The sequence below is a fragment of the Bos indicus x Bos taurus genome, chromosome 1, assembly GCF_003369695.1.
Source record: "Bos indicus x Bos taurus breed Angus x Brahman F1 hybrid chromosome 1, Bos_hybrid_MaternalHap_v2.0, whole genome shotgun sequence".
NCBI classification, from domain to species: domain Eukaryota; kingdom Metazoa; phylum Chordata; class Mammalia; order Artiodactyla; family Bovidae; genus Bos; species Bos indicus x Bos taurus.
This window is the reverse complement of record NC_040076.1, coordinates 41,790,652-41,803,930: the sequence shown is the minus strand read 5'-3', so window position 1 is coordinate 41,803,930 and position 13,279 is coordinate 41,790,652. Positions and strand designations below refer to the sequence as shown.

Sequence of the window (13,279 nt, the reverse complement as noted above, 5' to 3'; positions counted from 1 at the left end):
TCCTTCAGTATTTTTTATTCCATACCAAAAAAGGCAAGACCATACCTTGAAGGATGTGAGGATGCAGCAACTTGAAGTAAGTTTCCAAGACAACTACATCTGAAAGGGGGCTGCATCATCAGTTTCGGTTAGGCCCCTTCAGGGATCATTATGGACAGAAATTTCAAAACTGAAATTGGAAAATGATGTGCAGAAGGGAGGGTGCAGGGCCCTAACCAAACACAGGGCCACAGTTGTCTTACCCAAGGGATGGGTTTCATTTGAGATATTCAGCTTGTGCTGCTTGAATTGACTTTTCTTGTGGTAGAGATTCAAATCTCACTCAATCCATTCCTTTAAATCTCAGCTTAAGCATAGGCATTTGTAGAATCTACTTTAAGTTAGCTTTTTGATATCATCAAACAATTCATACAGATCATTTTAATTTAATTTGCCATTACTCACTATGCTATTAATTATACTAAGCATATTGATATACTCTTGTATCTTGTTTTTCATTTCTGATAGGATTTTGAATACTTTAAAAATATGACCACTTCTTGTATCATCCCCCTCTGAACAGGGCATTGATTGTTAAAAGCCTGATATCTGAATATTTGTTTTTTCACAGAACTATGGATTTTGATTTTCCGTTCCCTTTTCCTGGATTATCAAACACCTGATGCTTGTCACTGAAATGCTTTGGGACACACAATTTAAAAAAGAAGTCAGCTGTTCTAAAAGATATAATTACATTTATTGAAGTTGCTTTGTAAACAAGTATCACATAGTCTTATATATGCTTCTATTTTTTAGTAATTATACATTTTTATAAATTTACTTTTTGCATGTATGAAATAAGGAAATAAAAGATAACAGTTTAAGTCACTCAATATTCATCAGCCATGTCCTGGGTGCACAGGAGGAAATGCAATTAGAGTCCTAGAGCCATGATTCTCAACCCTGGTTGCACACTGAAGCCAACTAATTGGATTAGTATTTCTGAAGACGGCATCAGGGCATCCGTATTTTAAAGAACCACACAGTGTTTCTGACGTAGAATCACTATTGAGAATGTGAGACTTTTAGAATAAAGTCTAAAATTTCATGCATAGCTTTTAAACTTGTACACAATTTGGCGCCAATCCACCTTTTCAGTTCCTTATCTTACTCTTTCCTCTCTATGCACACCAGACAATCAAATTCCCTTAGCTGTTATCCGAGAAACAGCTTTTTTTTTTTTTGGTCGCGCGCGGGGCATGACGATATTAGCTCCCCAACCAGGGATGGAAGCTGTGCCCCTGCAGTGGAAGCGCGGAGTCTCAACTACTGAACCGCCAGGCAAGTCACAGAAACTGCTTTCTAAAGGACTTTTAAAACTTGTTGCCAGAAAAATCCTAAAGAATTTGGATGCTATCGACAGTTAAGAGCTTGGAAGGTAGGCTATAGGGAGAGAGGAGTTGAGCAAAGGAAACACCGTGAGAGGTACTTTGTAACTCTATAAAAATGTTTTCAGGGAGAATTACAGAACACCCTTCCTACCCCCAATAAACATTTTCATTCAGCTTTCAGTTTTTGATGGTGAAATTTCAATTACACTTTCTACACAGCAAACAAAAAGGCCCCAATTGGGCAGTGTTAAAATCATCCAATAAAACAAAAATTCACCCAAAGCAGTTCAATGAGTTTTCTGAGCCACCAGCCCACTTTTTTTTTTTTAGTCCTCACACATTAGAAACAACTACACGGAGTGAAAAACATGAAGGAGCAATTCTAAAACTGGTGGGGGCGGGGACTGCAGGCGGCTCTGGACACAAACATCGGGGTTGAGGAGATACCTGCTCTTCGCGGTTAGTCTTGTGGGCCCGGGAGCTGCTGAAGAACAGGAATGAACGCACTCGCTCGTCTCCGTCTCGGGGAGGGGAATATGGTGCGGGGGTTCTGGGTACCTTTCTTTCTAGGCCTCCACAGAAAGGATGCCTGGACCAGAGCAAAGCCGCCTCCGCAAGTTGGGTAAAGGGGTAGTAGTCTCTTCCTCAGCCCAAGTGTCTGCGGCTGGGCAGGCGCCTAGGTGCGTGGCGTTCCCACGGCAACCGGAGGTTCTTCCGGTCCAGAGCCACGCCTCCTCAGAGGTCTTAGCGCGTCTGCCGCCTTGCTCCTGTTAAACGGATTGACGAGCTTCCCAAAATGCCTGAGGAACAGTGAGGAGTATTAAAGAACTGTGAGCAGGGTGACGGGTTGAACTGCCGCCTCCTTGCCAGGAACCGCGCAGCCCCGCTGTGGAGCATGATGGGAGTTGTAGGCGCGCGCATAGCCTGCTGGGAGGTGCTTGGCGTCCGCGTGGGCCAAGGGCTTTTCTCTCAGTGCGCTCTCCCCGCCCTTTCGGGAATGTCAGTCTCAGGGATCAGCGCTCCCTGCTGCGTCGGGGGTACAGAGGAGTGTGGATTTCCGTGGAGCACGGGCGCAGTGTGGTGGCGACAACTGCAGGACCCAACTGTGCGCTCTAGGGCGAGGAGTGCAGGGGAATTGCCTCGTTGCCTAACGCATCCACCCTCTTCCAGGCTCTGCGAGGCCTCAGGTCCAAGAATCCTGGGGAAGCAAAACTGTTCATGTGAGCAGGGAGAGGAGATAAACTCACAGGCATTTTTCGGCAAAGGAAGTCTGCCTGTAACCGGGCTACTAAACTGTCTGATCTCTAGAGATTTCCATGAGGCATAATCTCTTATGATTAGGTTACAATCCCCAGAAGCAAATCGGCAGCTGGTCCGGAAGGGCATCAGTAGCTTGAACGCTTAAAGTTAGCTACCCTCTTAAGATGCTCTGGAGTTTTACAGTAATGGACTTCCCTTGTGTCTCAACTGGTAAAGAATCTACCTGCAATGCGAGAGACCTGGGTTTGATCCCTGGGTAGGGAAGATACCTGGAGAAGGGAAAGGCTACCCACTCCAGTATTCTGGCCTGAAGAATTCCATGGATCCATTGGGGTCGCAAAGAGTCGGAAACGACTGAGAATCTTTCACTTTCATTTTAGCAAACGGATTCATCTTTGTTGGCCATGAATATGAGATTATTTCCCCCCTCCAACTACCTGGTGTTATGTTTACTACCCGACCTGTTCTTTGGCTTTTCAATTATTTTGGCCTATAAAGTGGATTGTGTGCGTGCGCACGTGCTAAGTCGCTTCAGTGTTGTCCCACTCTGTAACCTGCCAGGCTCCTCTGTCCATGGGATTCTCCAGGCAGGAATACTGGAGTGGGTTGCCATTTCCTTCTCCAATTAAGTGGATTAAGAGAGTGAAAAAGAGACTAGAAGGAATTATATATTAATAAAAGTGATAATGGGAGAAAGGTTGTATTTGCATGATCATGAGGTGCTTTTTCTTCCAAATTTTCAAATGTGACTCATTTTTTACAATGGAAAAAAAAAAATGTGCTTCTGGGCTAGCGACTCTGTTGAAAGACAAAAACTAGTAAAACACAACACCCCCAAAACCTATAGCTGCATATCCAAAAGAACTTATTGACCAAGTCTTTGGGAAAAAATGGAATATGGAAATATATTCTTCCTTATTGTGTGGCCTTAGGCCAAATAACCCTGCTCTGTTGTTCAGCTTCCTCACCTTCAAAAACATTATATAGTTCATTTGGTGGTTTTGAGGAATAAACAGGTAACAGAAGTATGTATGTTTGACACATAGTAGGTGTTCAATAAATAATTTCCTGTCCACCTTTTGTCCTGCAATTTTTATTATATGGATAAGATTTTTAAATGTGGTCCTTTAACTTCTGACTAAATTTTACAGTAAGGTGTTGATTATTTTTCTGTGTGTCTGGATTTTGCAACTCACTTTGATAAAAGTTGGAAGTGAAGTGCTTACAGCCAGATTTGGCCTTTTTTTTTTTTTTTTTTCTTAGAGCTAAGCAGAAATCTTATGTTTCAGGAAACTATAGTGGACAGACTTAATTTTCTTGTTTGGAATTGATATTTTCTGCCTCTGGATTGAGTTCTGTTTTTGATTAGTACAAACATTTCGTGAAAACTGGAAATAAAATGGAGAGATGGGATATCCAACTTTTCAGTCCATTTAAGCAGATGACATAATTCTTCTGAAAAATTAGCTAAGTGAATTTTTAGGGTACATAATTCTCTCACAAAAATTTAGCTAGGTAAATAGTTATCTTAGATATTTGTGGTTGCTGTGTTGTCTTCTTATTATTAGAGTTGAAATAGTGGTATGAAACCCACAGTCTAGTCAATAATCTGGAAAATGCCAGTTTTGAAACTAACAACCTTAAAAAAAGTAAATATTCCATATGGTAGAATCTGCTGTTTTGGTGCTTTGCCAACCCAAACAGATCTCAACAATAAACTCACAGTTCAGCATACAAATTGGTTTCACTTGATTTAAGAAGTTAGTTTGGCTCTCCTCATTATGAGAATGAGAAGCTTTAATAGTCATATTTAATTTTATGAGGGCTACTTAAGATACCTGTTTAAGGAAAGAAAATTTCAAGTACTCTATTACTAGATAAATTTCATACTGGCTTTTGGAACTGTATAGAAGAATTATAAATGAGAGAAGAGTGAGATATGAATATAGCTCTATTCTGATTAATTTATGATACTTTTAATGTCTTTTCTTACGAAGAATTTTGAAAAACTACAGAAAATCCATGATTTGTAATATACTGGAAGATTTTGGAATGAAATGTTGGTGGTCTAAAGCTGTTTGAACAATTGTACATTATTTGTATCTTTGGGTCATCTGCAATTTGTATACAATATTACCTATGCAATGAGCATTTAATTTATTTGAATCTCACAAAATATTTTGCTGATATAAAATCACTACAAAAATATGTACTAATTATTTATAGTGATTTATGTGACTTTCTTCCCTGGTGGCTCAGATGGTAAAGAATCCACCTGCAATGCATGAGACCCAGGTTAAGTCCCTGGGTTGGGAAGATAATCTGGAGAAGGGAAATGGCAACCCACTCCAGTATTCTTGCCTGGGAAATCCCAAGTCAGAGGAGCCTGGCAGGCTATATAGTCCATGGTGTCGCAAAGGGTAGACGCAACTGAGCAACTAACACACACATGTGAATTTATGTCTTGATCTTAATATTATTTTGAAAGATTACAGCTGTGATTTTGTCTTCAAAATTACTAATATATCTAAAGAGCATCTAGATTTAATAGACTAAAAGGTAAGTTATATTAAATAATGATCAATACAATAATACAAAAGCCACAAAGTCAACCACCAGAACTGTAACTTTTATTTGCTAATAGATATTTTAATAAACAGGCTTACTCCATCTGTAAGACCCTGATAATGCCTCTTAGGAAATCATAGAAAAATAAAATACAGTAATTAGTAACTTGTACTTTGTACAAAAATCTTATTATGTTGCTCAGCAGATAGGTTTGCTAAACACCATATTCTTTCAGCAAATAGATAGATGACATATGTAATGCAGCTCACCACAAACAATCCCTCATTGAGAGCTGAGCATTCTAAAACACTATAACTTGTAAGCATGCCAGCACATGAAAATTTACATGAAACATATTACAGTAGATTTTTGTAAGATGAAAACAATACCACCTTCAAGTAAGTTTGGATTACTTCACTGTCATAGTGAAGTAGATAATAGGTAGGATTGAAGTTCTATAGTTAACTCCCTCTTACTGTGTCTATCTTTCTACCATGTTGTGATGCAACCAGTAAAGAGAACCTGAGTGGAAGGCATATATTGAAGCTCTAAATAGTGATATAATACCAAGGAGAAAAAATGATGCAGTGGTGCTGCACTTCCTTATTCCCACAAACATATCTTTTCTCCTTTTTGCACGAGTAGATGGGTACAGTACTAAATCCACAATTAATGGTAGATAACTCTATGACAAGTTACAAAGAAATACATTTTAAAAATCATTCATGCTTACAGGAAGGAAAAATGTTTTCAGCTGCAGTTTTTCATTAGTCAAATATTACTCTATGAGGGATTAAATGTCTCAACCTAGACAGATGTTATCTAGGCATTTAATATAAATGTACTACTTAGTATTTAATAAACTTTTTAGGATTTGTGTTACAAAGATTTTTATAACTTAAAATTTTGAATACACCGCAACTATCAAATCTACCATTTAATATTGGACGTGGCCATTTAAATATTAAGTGTTTAATCAAATACATATTTGTAAGTACACATATATATTTTTGGCTATGCTAAAAGAGAAAAAAATAGATAATCTTATTCCATTATTCACAATCTAATTTTACATAAAATCCAAAGAATTATTATGCACGTATAAATTCCAACACACTGAATCACATCAGGTCTATCCAGAAATAAAGCTGCAAGCATAATGAAAAAAATCACTCCTGCTATAGGATCAGAGAGAGGGCACAATGAAAAAATAACCATATAGCCCATGTGTTTCTCCTAAATGATAGATGTTTTTATGTGAAAACAACAAAATAAAAGTATTGTTTCACCAAAAGATTAGAGCCTATCTTTTTTTTTTTTTTTTACAAAAATTCAGATGGTGTGGCAAACCCTCTCAAAACAGTGTTTTGAGAAAATTGACTGCATGAATGTACAGTACACATCGTTTAAGATTAAACTAATTTTTATAGACTTTAAATTAGAATAGCTACATGATGTTTCTGTCTTTTACTGTAATAAATATAAAACATGAAAAGTGTCTATGACATTGACAAGTCCTCAATTTCTACATTATGGAAAAAGGACTCTGTTATCAGCTTCTTTGGAAAACTCAGAATTCAGTTTCAAGTCTTCCAAGTAAGATGTCTCAAAAATATTAAGTAAAAATGGCTTTAAAATATTTTATTCAATAGGTCTTTTTCCTGTGGTCTATTATGTACAAATACCCATTGCCTATGTTTATATATGCATGTATATAGGTATATAAATGGGTGTGTGCATTTCCCCTTTAGAACTACTAACACATCTCTCCTTCAGCCTTTACTCCTTTCTCACTCCCCATATTGAATTTTATCTCCTCTTGGTAAAATGCAACTACTCACACAGTAACATACTTACCTTTCTATCACAAATCTACCAATCTATCTGCATATCACACACTCTTCCTTCCCTCCCATTTTAGTTCTTTGTGTCTCCTCATATCAAAAACTAACCTTCCTACTTATGCCATGAATCCTAATCTACCTCTCAAAGCCATTTCTAATAAAATTCTCTCTTGCATAATCAGTTTCCTCCTTTCTACCAGATCACTCTCATTAGTGTATAAATATGAATTCTTTCTCTAAACATACACACACACACACTACTCTTGACCCTACATCTACTTCCAGTTACTCAGCTACTGCCTATTTCTGTTGCTTTCTTATGGTAAAATTCCTTGAAAGAGTTGTTTATAGATTATTGACTCCACCTTCTTTCCTAAAGTATCTTCTAATCCACTTCAATCAGGCGTTAATTTCACTACTTCAAAGAGACTGTCCTTGTCAAAATCATTAGTAACTTCCATTTCTTTATTGTAAACTTGACTTCTTAAAGCATTTAATCCATATGGTCAACTGGATTTTTTGTTCTCTACCTTACCTTACACTCCTCAGGGTCCTCTGCTGGTTTCTAATTCTCCACTTAACTTTTACATTGATACCACCTGGATCTCAGTCAAGGCCTACTTGTCTATCTTACAGGCTTTTCTTAGGTGATTTAAAAACCTTAAATACTACGTATATACTGAAAGTGAAAGTGAAGTTGCTCAGTCGGTGTCCAACTCTTTGTGACCCCATGGACTGTAGCCTACCAGGCTCCTCAGTCCATGGAATTTTCCAGGCAAGAGTACTGGAATGGGTTGTCATTTCCTTCTCCAGGGGATCTTTCCAATCCAAGGATCGAACCCAGGTCTCCCACTGCAGGCAGATGCTTTACCATCTGAGCCACCAGGGAAGCCCATATATATACTGATGACTATTAAATCTTGATGTCGAGCCCTGATTGCTCCTTAGAACTCTTATGTACAACTGTCTGCTTCATATCTCCATTTGAATACTTAACAGGCATCTCAGGCATTACATGGCTAAAACTAAACTCCTGATTTTTTCCCTCCAAACCTGCTTCTCTTGTACCACCACTGACTATGTTTCTTATTTTTCCAAATGTAGAGTTTATCTTTGATTTTTCTCTCTTCATCTCTCAGCCCAATCTATTAGCATGCTCTGTCTTTAAAATACCAATATCCATTGCCTCTCTCCATCTTCACTACTTTAACTCTAACAAAGTTACCGTTTTTCTTTTTCATTTTTTGCTTAAACTATTTCAGTAGCCTCATAATGTTCTTTGACCTCTATCTTGTTTTCACCTCTCTTTGGCTCATAAACTGTGTACCAAGGACACCGTTATCTCTACCCTCAAACACTCCAAACTCACATATTAAATTGTTCCTTCTACTTGGAATTTCCCCAGATTTTTTCATGACTTGTTTCTTCATGATTTTCAGATATTGGTTTAAATATCACATCCACATTCAGAGAAGATTTCCCTTACCTCTTAATGGAAGAAGCCACAGTCATGCTATGTAACCATATTAATTTAATTTTCAGCACAGCACCTATCAGTACTTCTTCACTGTATATCTTTACCACTAGGTCAATCCCATGAGACAGGGGCTTTTGCTTGTCTTGGTCACTTTGTGTCCTCTGTGTTTAGAATAGGACACTGGTACAAGATAGCGTTGAATAAATGTTAGTTAATGAATGAATGGACTTATGGATAAATATATATTTAAAGTACATCAGTATATATACTATTTTTAAAATTAAGAATTATACAGTTTTGGACTAGCAAACAGACATGATTTACTTTAATTTTATTTGTTATATCTGTTCCCCATGGTATAAATAGCTCTAATTGGACAAATCATTATTTTTGCTATTTTTTATATTACACTGTTGCTGCTGCTGCTGCTAAGTCATTTCAGTCCTGTCTGACTGTGTGTGGCCCCACAGATGGCAGCCCACCAGGCTCCCCTGTCCCTGGGATTCTCCAGGCAAGAATACTGGAGTGGGTTGCCATTTCCTTCTCCAATGAATGAAAGTGAAAAGTGAAAGTGAAGTCGCTGAGTCGTGTCCGACTCTTAGGGACCCCATGGACTGCAGCCTACCAGGCTCCTCTGCCCATTGGATTTTCCAGGCAAGGGTATTGGAGTGAGTTGCCATTGCCTTCTCCTTATATTACACTACAGATATCTATTTCATTTAATGGTAGAGTGACCAAGATTGTAAGGTGAGGAAGGAAATGTTTTGCTTTCTTAAAGGAATTTTTGGAGGCTCTGAAGAAAATAAGCAATTGATGCAAAACTGGAAGGGTTTTACCTTTTTTTTTTTAAGTATTCCATTTAGTGAAATTTAAAAAATTGAATAAAAGTAAACAGTGGAAAATAACTATAAAAATATATGCTCACTATTTTGAATATACAAAGTCTAATGGAAGATTTTCTTTTTGTATTTCCATTCATGAGAAAATAAAAGTGTTTGCTTTCTTAAGCAGACTTAATGGAATATATGACCAAATTTATATAAAAGAAGAGTTGAACTTAAAAAATAATAACTTCTAGCCACTATGTTATGTTTTTTGACTTCAACTTCTCTGAGAATTGGGAAATTATAATCAATATTAGAGAGATTGAATGGAAATATACAAAGCAATTCTTTTTTTTTTTTTAATACTTAAAATAACCGAAAAGAGAAGGCAATCTCCTTGAAAGAATCTAAGCAGTTAGAGGTCATAAGATATAATGTACAACTAATACATAAGTATCATATTTTTTAAACATTTAAGACTATGTGTAAAAAGTACTTATTTACATTTTACACATTATCTTATACATTTATATGTATCTGTATAAAAGTATAAATTGATTCTAAAAGGCTACCCTTTCAACTCAGTTATTTTTACCTGCATCTTACATATTCTGTTTTACATTTAATAAAGCACAAGAAAAATCTCATTATTAATAGGAATGAATCATTAATAACTATAAAGTGTTTTGACAGTCTGATATTCAATTTTGCAGGGTAAATTCTTTAATTATATATGAAATAGTTCTTTAGAAATTGAAAGAGCTATTAATATAGAAATGCTAATAATTGTGATCATTTGTTCTGTTGATAAACATAAATTTAAATTTTTGATATTTTGGGGACGATTTCTAACTGTATATAGCAATACGTATTTTAACAATTATCAGTGAACATATTTATATTAGAATCTCATCCTCAAAAGGTATTTTAGTTTCAAAATTACCAGGAAGAGTAACATGACAATAATTTTCATTCACTGTTTTCTATTAATTTTTTGTTTGCTTTTAAAATGGGAATAATTAATAGGTATATCACAAACTCCTCTTTGTATTGCCTTTTTGTCTTTTCCTCAGTTTTTAATGGAATTTGGTCCATTTTCATATTCAGAATTCATGCTCTGTCTCTGATTTTTTTAAAAATTAAGGTTATTATAGAAGGTATAACTAACATTTTAGGAAACATGGACTGTTAATTAACAATTATTACATCAAAAGTAAAAATTAAGCTGTCAAAGCTTATACTGCATATAAAATTAAACCTAAGTATAGTTTGTTAAAAATGTACAAAGCTATTCAAGTTTCCAATAATATACTCTAAAGAAAAAGTATGATTAACAAAATGATTAATAATATATCATAAATAAAGCACATATAGTTATCTTTAAAATCTACTCTCACTCATATTCATGTTAGGAATGCTCAGGTATTGTGCCTTTCCAAAAAACAAATGCTCCCATTTCACATTTTGATTTTTTTCCCTTGGAGACCTAAAACACTTAAAATTATGTCAAAACTCCATTTCTGTAAGAATAAAATGAGATTTTTGCATTATATAAATATATTAATACAATTTCTTTAAATACATATATATGGCATAGGAAGAACAACGTCAAATTAAAGCAAATTAAACACTTCAATAACGAACATTTATGCATGTTAAACCTTATTTTCCAAGCAGTACATTTTAAAAAGCCTCAGTCTTTATTTTCATATTGTCCATGAAAATTCAGTGCTGTTTTAAAGATATTTTTGAATATACCACAATAGTAACTCTAGATAAAATACCAATGGATTTTCAAACAAATTGGTTTTTACAATGCTCACATCAGTCACACTGACAAAAAATAGCTTGTTAAGTTACAAGTCTGTTAGCAAGAGTGGTCATTGATTTTGTCATAGAGCTTCTAAAGACCACACGTTTAAGCAGATTTATTTGAGTAGTACAATGTGGCAATAAATAAAACATGTACAGTTAAATAAAAACTTCATTACAACTTTAATAATAATACTGAGTAAATAATTCTAAAGAGCGCAACAATTATACTTTATATGACAAATGAAGTGATGGTAATTAATTCCGTCTTCTCTCTGACTGAGTGAGGATGTGTTTAAGTGAAAATTTAAGAAAAGCAATTTCTATTTAAATGCGTATATTTCATTCTACAAATTACTAAATGTGGAAGAGAGACCTAAATTATTATAAAAGCAAAAGAAGATGACATTCTAAGTTAGGTAAAAGCCTTAAAAGTGTATTGTTTATTTTTTTTTATGATTTAGCACTATTCACTCCATCTATCATGATTTCAAAAAATTAAGTGATATTTGGTCTTTCTAGAACAAAGGTAAATTAAGACTGTTCCAAGGACAATGATCTATAAACGTAGAAAAACTAGTTTAGAAATGTTCACATCGATACTGCTTGTCATATTTAACTCATGAAAACAGTGACATCTATCTACAAAGTTAATAATGCTTAAACATAAAATTTGATTTAGATATATGAAAAAATGAAGATTCTCATGTCCTTGGAGTTTTCTTTATAATAATGTATTATTTTGGAATACGGACAGTTCTCTCTTCAGTGAGGGCCAATGACATGGAGATTCTGATGCTAACTAAATAAGAATCCCGAAGTAGGGTTGTCCTCCTTTTATTATTTTGTTGAACACCTTAAAGTCATATCTCAGTTGTTCTGATTTACAGTTTGAGTTATTATCTTAACCAAAAGTAAGTTTATCATGACAAATTAAAGATTAGCCTAAGGTTACAAATAATGAAGAAATATGGATGAAAACAAAGCTTTACTTGAGAGAAAATTTTCAATAATTCTGATACTTTTCTAATTTACAACTCCCAGGAAATTGTGTTAATTTGTATTTTATTTTCTAATTGAAAGTAGATACCACATCTTTATATATAATACATTTAAAAGCGATCTTTCATCCTCATCTGTCAGGTAATTTTCTTTTAATGCTTTTGTATTCTTAAGGATTAATTAGGTCTAAAAGATAGTCGAATTCTTCTTTGAGATTTTCCTCTTTAAAAGAAACAAATCAAAATTTCTTTTAAGAATATAGAGATTTGGTAATTCTAATAAACCAGTGTGGAAATTCAAGCAAAAACCTTCTTTATTTTGTTTAGAAAGAAACTTTGCTTTCAATGCACAAGTGCAAAAATATAACAAAATGGAGTGGACTTGGTACTATTAAGATAAACCCAACACTGTGTTTTTAAAAAATGAAATTTATTTTTCTTTTCTAAAAGATGAAATTTATTTTTTAGTAGTGCTTTGCTGCCTGTAGTAATTGTAGCTTACTTTTCATTTTTTGTTTCACTTTTAAAGTAATTTTGAATCAACATGTACTGTTAAATAAAAACTTCATTACAACTTAAAAAATATTACTGAGTAAATAATTTTAAAGAGAGCAACAATTATACTTTATATGAAAAGTGAAGTAATATAATTCTGGCTTCTAAGTTGCCAATTCCAACAGGATTTTGTTACCTCCTTTGAATTAAGAGTGAATAACCTAAGTCTTCCAGTATAAATGTCCTTTTTTAAACATTTTATATAAATCCATCATTAATTTGAAATTCTAATTATTAATCAGAAGAAAGAGGCTTCGTTAAAACTACATTCTGATGACCCGCATCTTCCTCTGGATCTTTTGTCTTTTCTCTCAGGATACAGGTATATCATGTCACATCCTCTTATAACATACAAAAAATATATTTTATCCTAAGAAATCTTTGAAACACTTGCCTAATACTTGTCTTTTTAAGGGAATAGTAAGAGAAAGATGGGGCATTTACTCTTCTGAAATGTAAGATTTTTCTTTTCCTTTATTTCATCTAGTAATATGTTAGCTCTGGTTGTGAGTAATCATTTCTTTCCTTTCTTAAATGTGCTGGGCCATGCTTAGTTGTTCAGTCAGGT

The 13,279-nt window shown here is 34.7% G+C and overlaps 1 protein-coding gene across 2 annotated transcripts in view; it reads right to left on the bottom strand.

Annotated features, from left to right (window-relative positions):
- The window catches only part of ARL6 (ADP ribosylation factor like GTPase 6), a 39,383-nt gene extending 37,139 nt beyond the window's left edge, over positions 1-2,244 (bottom strand). Inside the window, exon 1 of one of the 2 annotated variants that reach the window (XM_027554907.1) lies at positions 1,818-2,244. The gene's annotated coding sequence lies outside the window, so the exon portion shown is untranslated. The remainder of the gene's footprint in view (positions 1-1,817) is intronic. The other variant, XM_027554821.1, reaches the window with a different exon arrangement.
- Between the last annotated feature and the right edge of the window lie 11,035 nt (positions 2,245-13,279).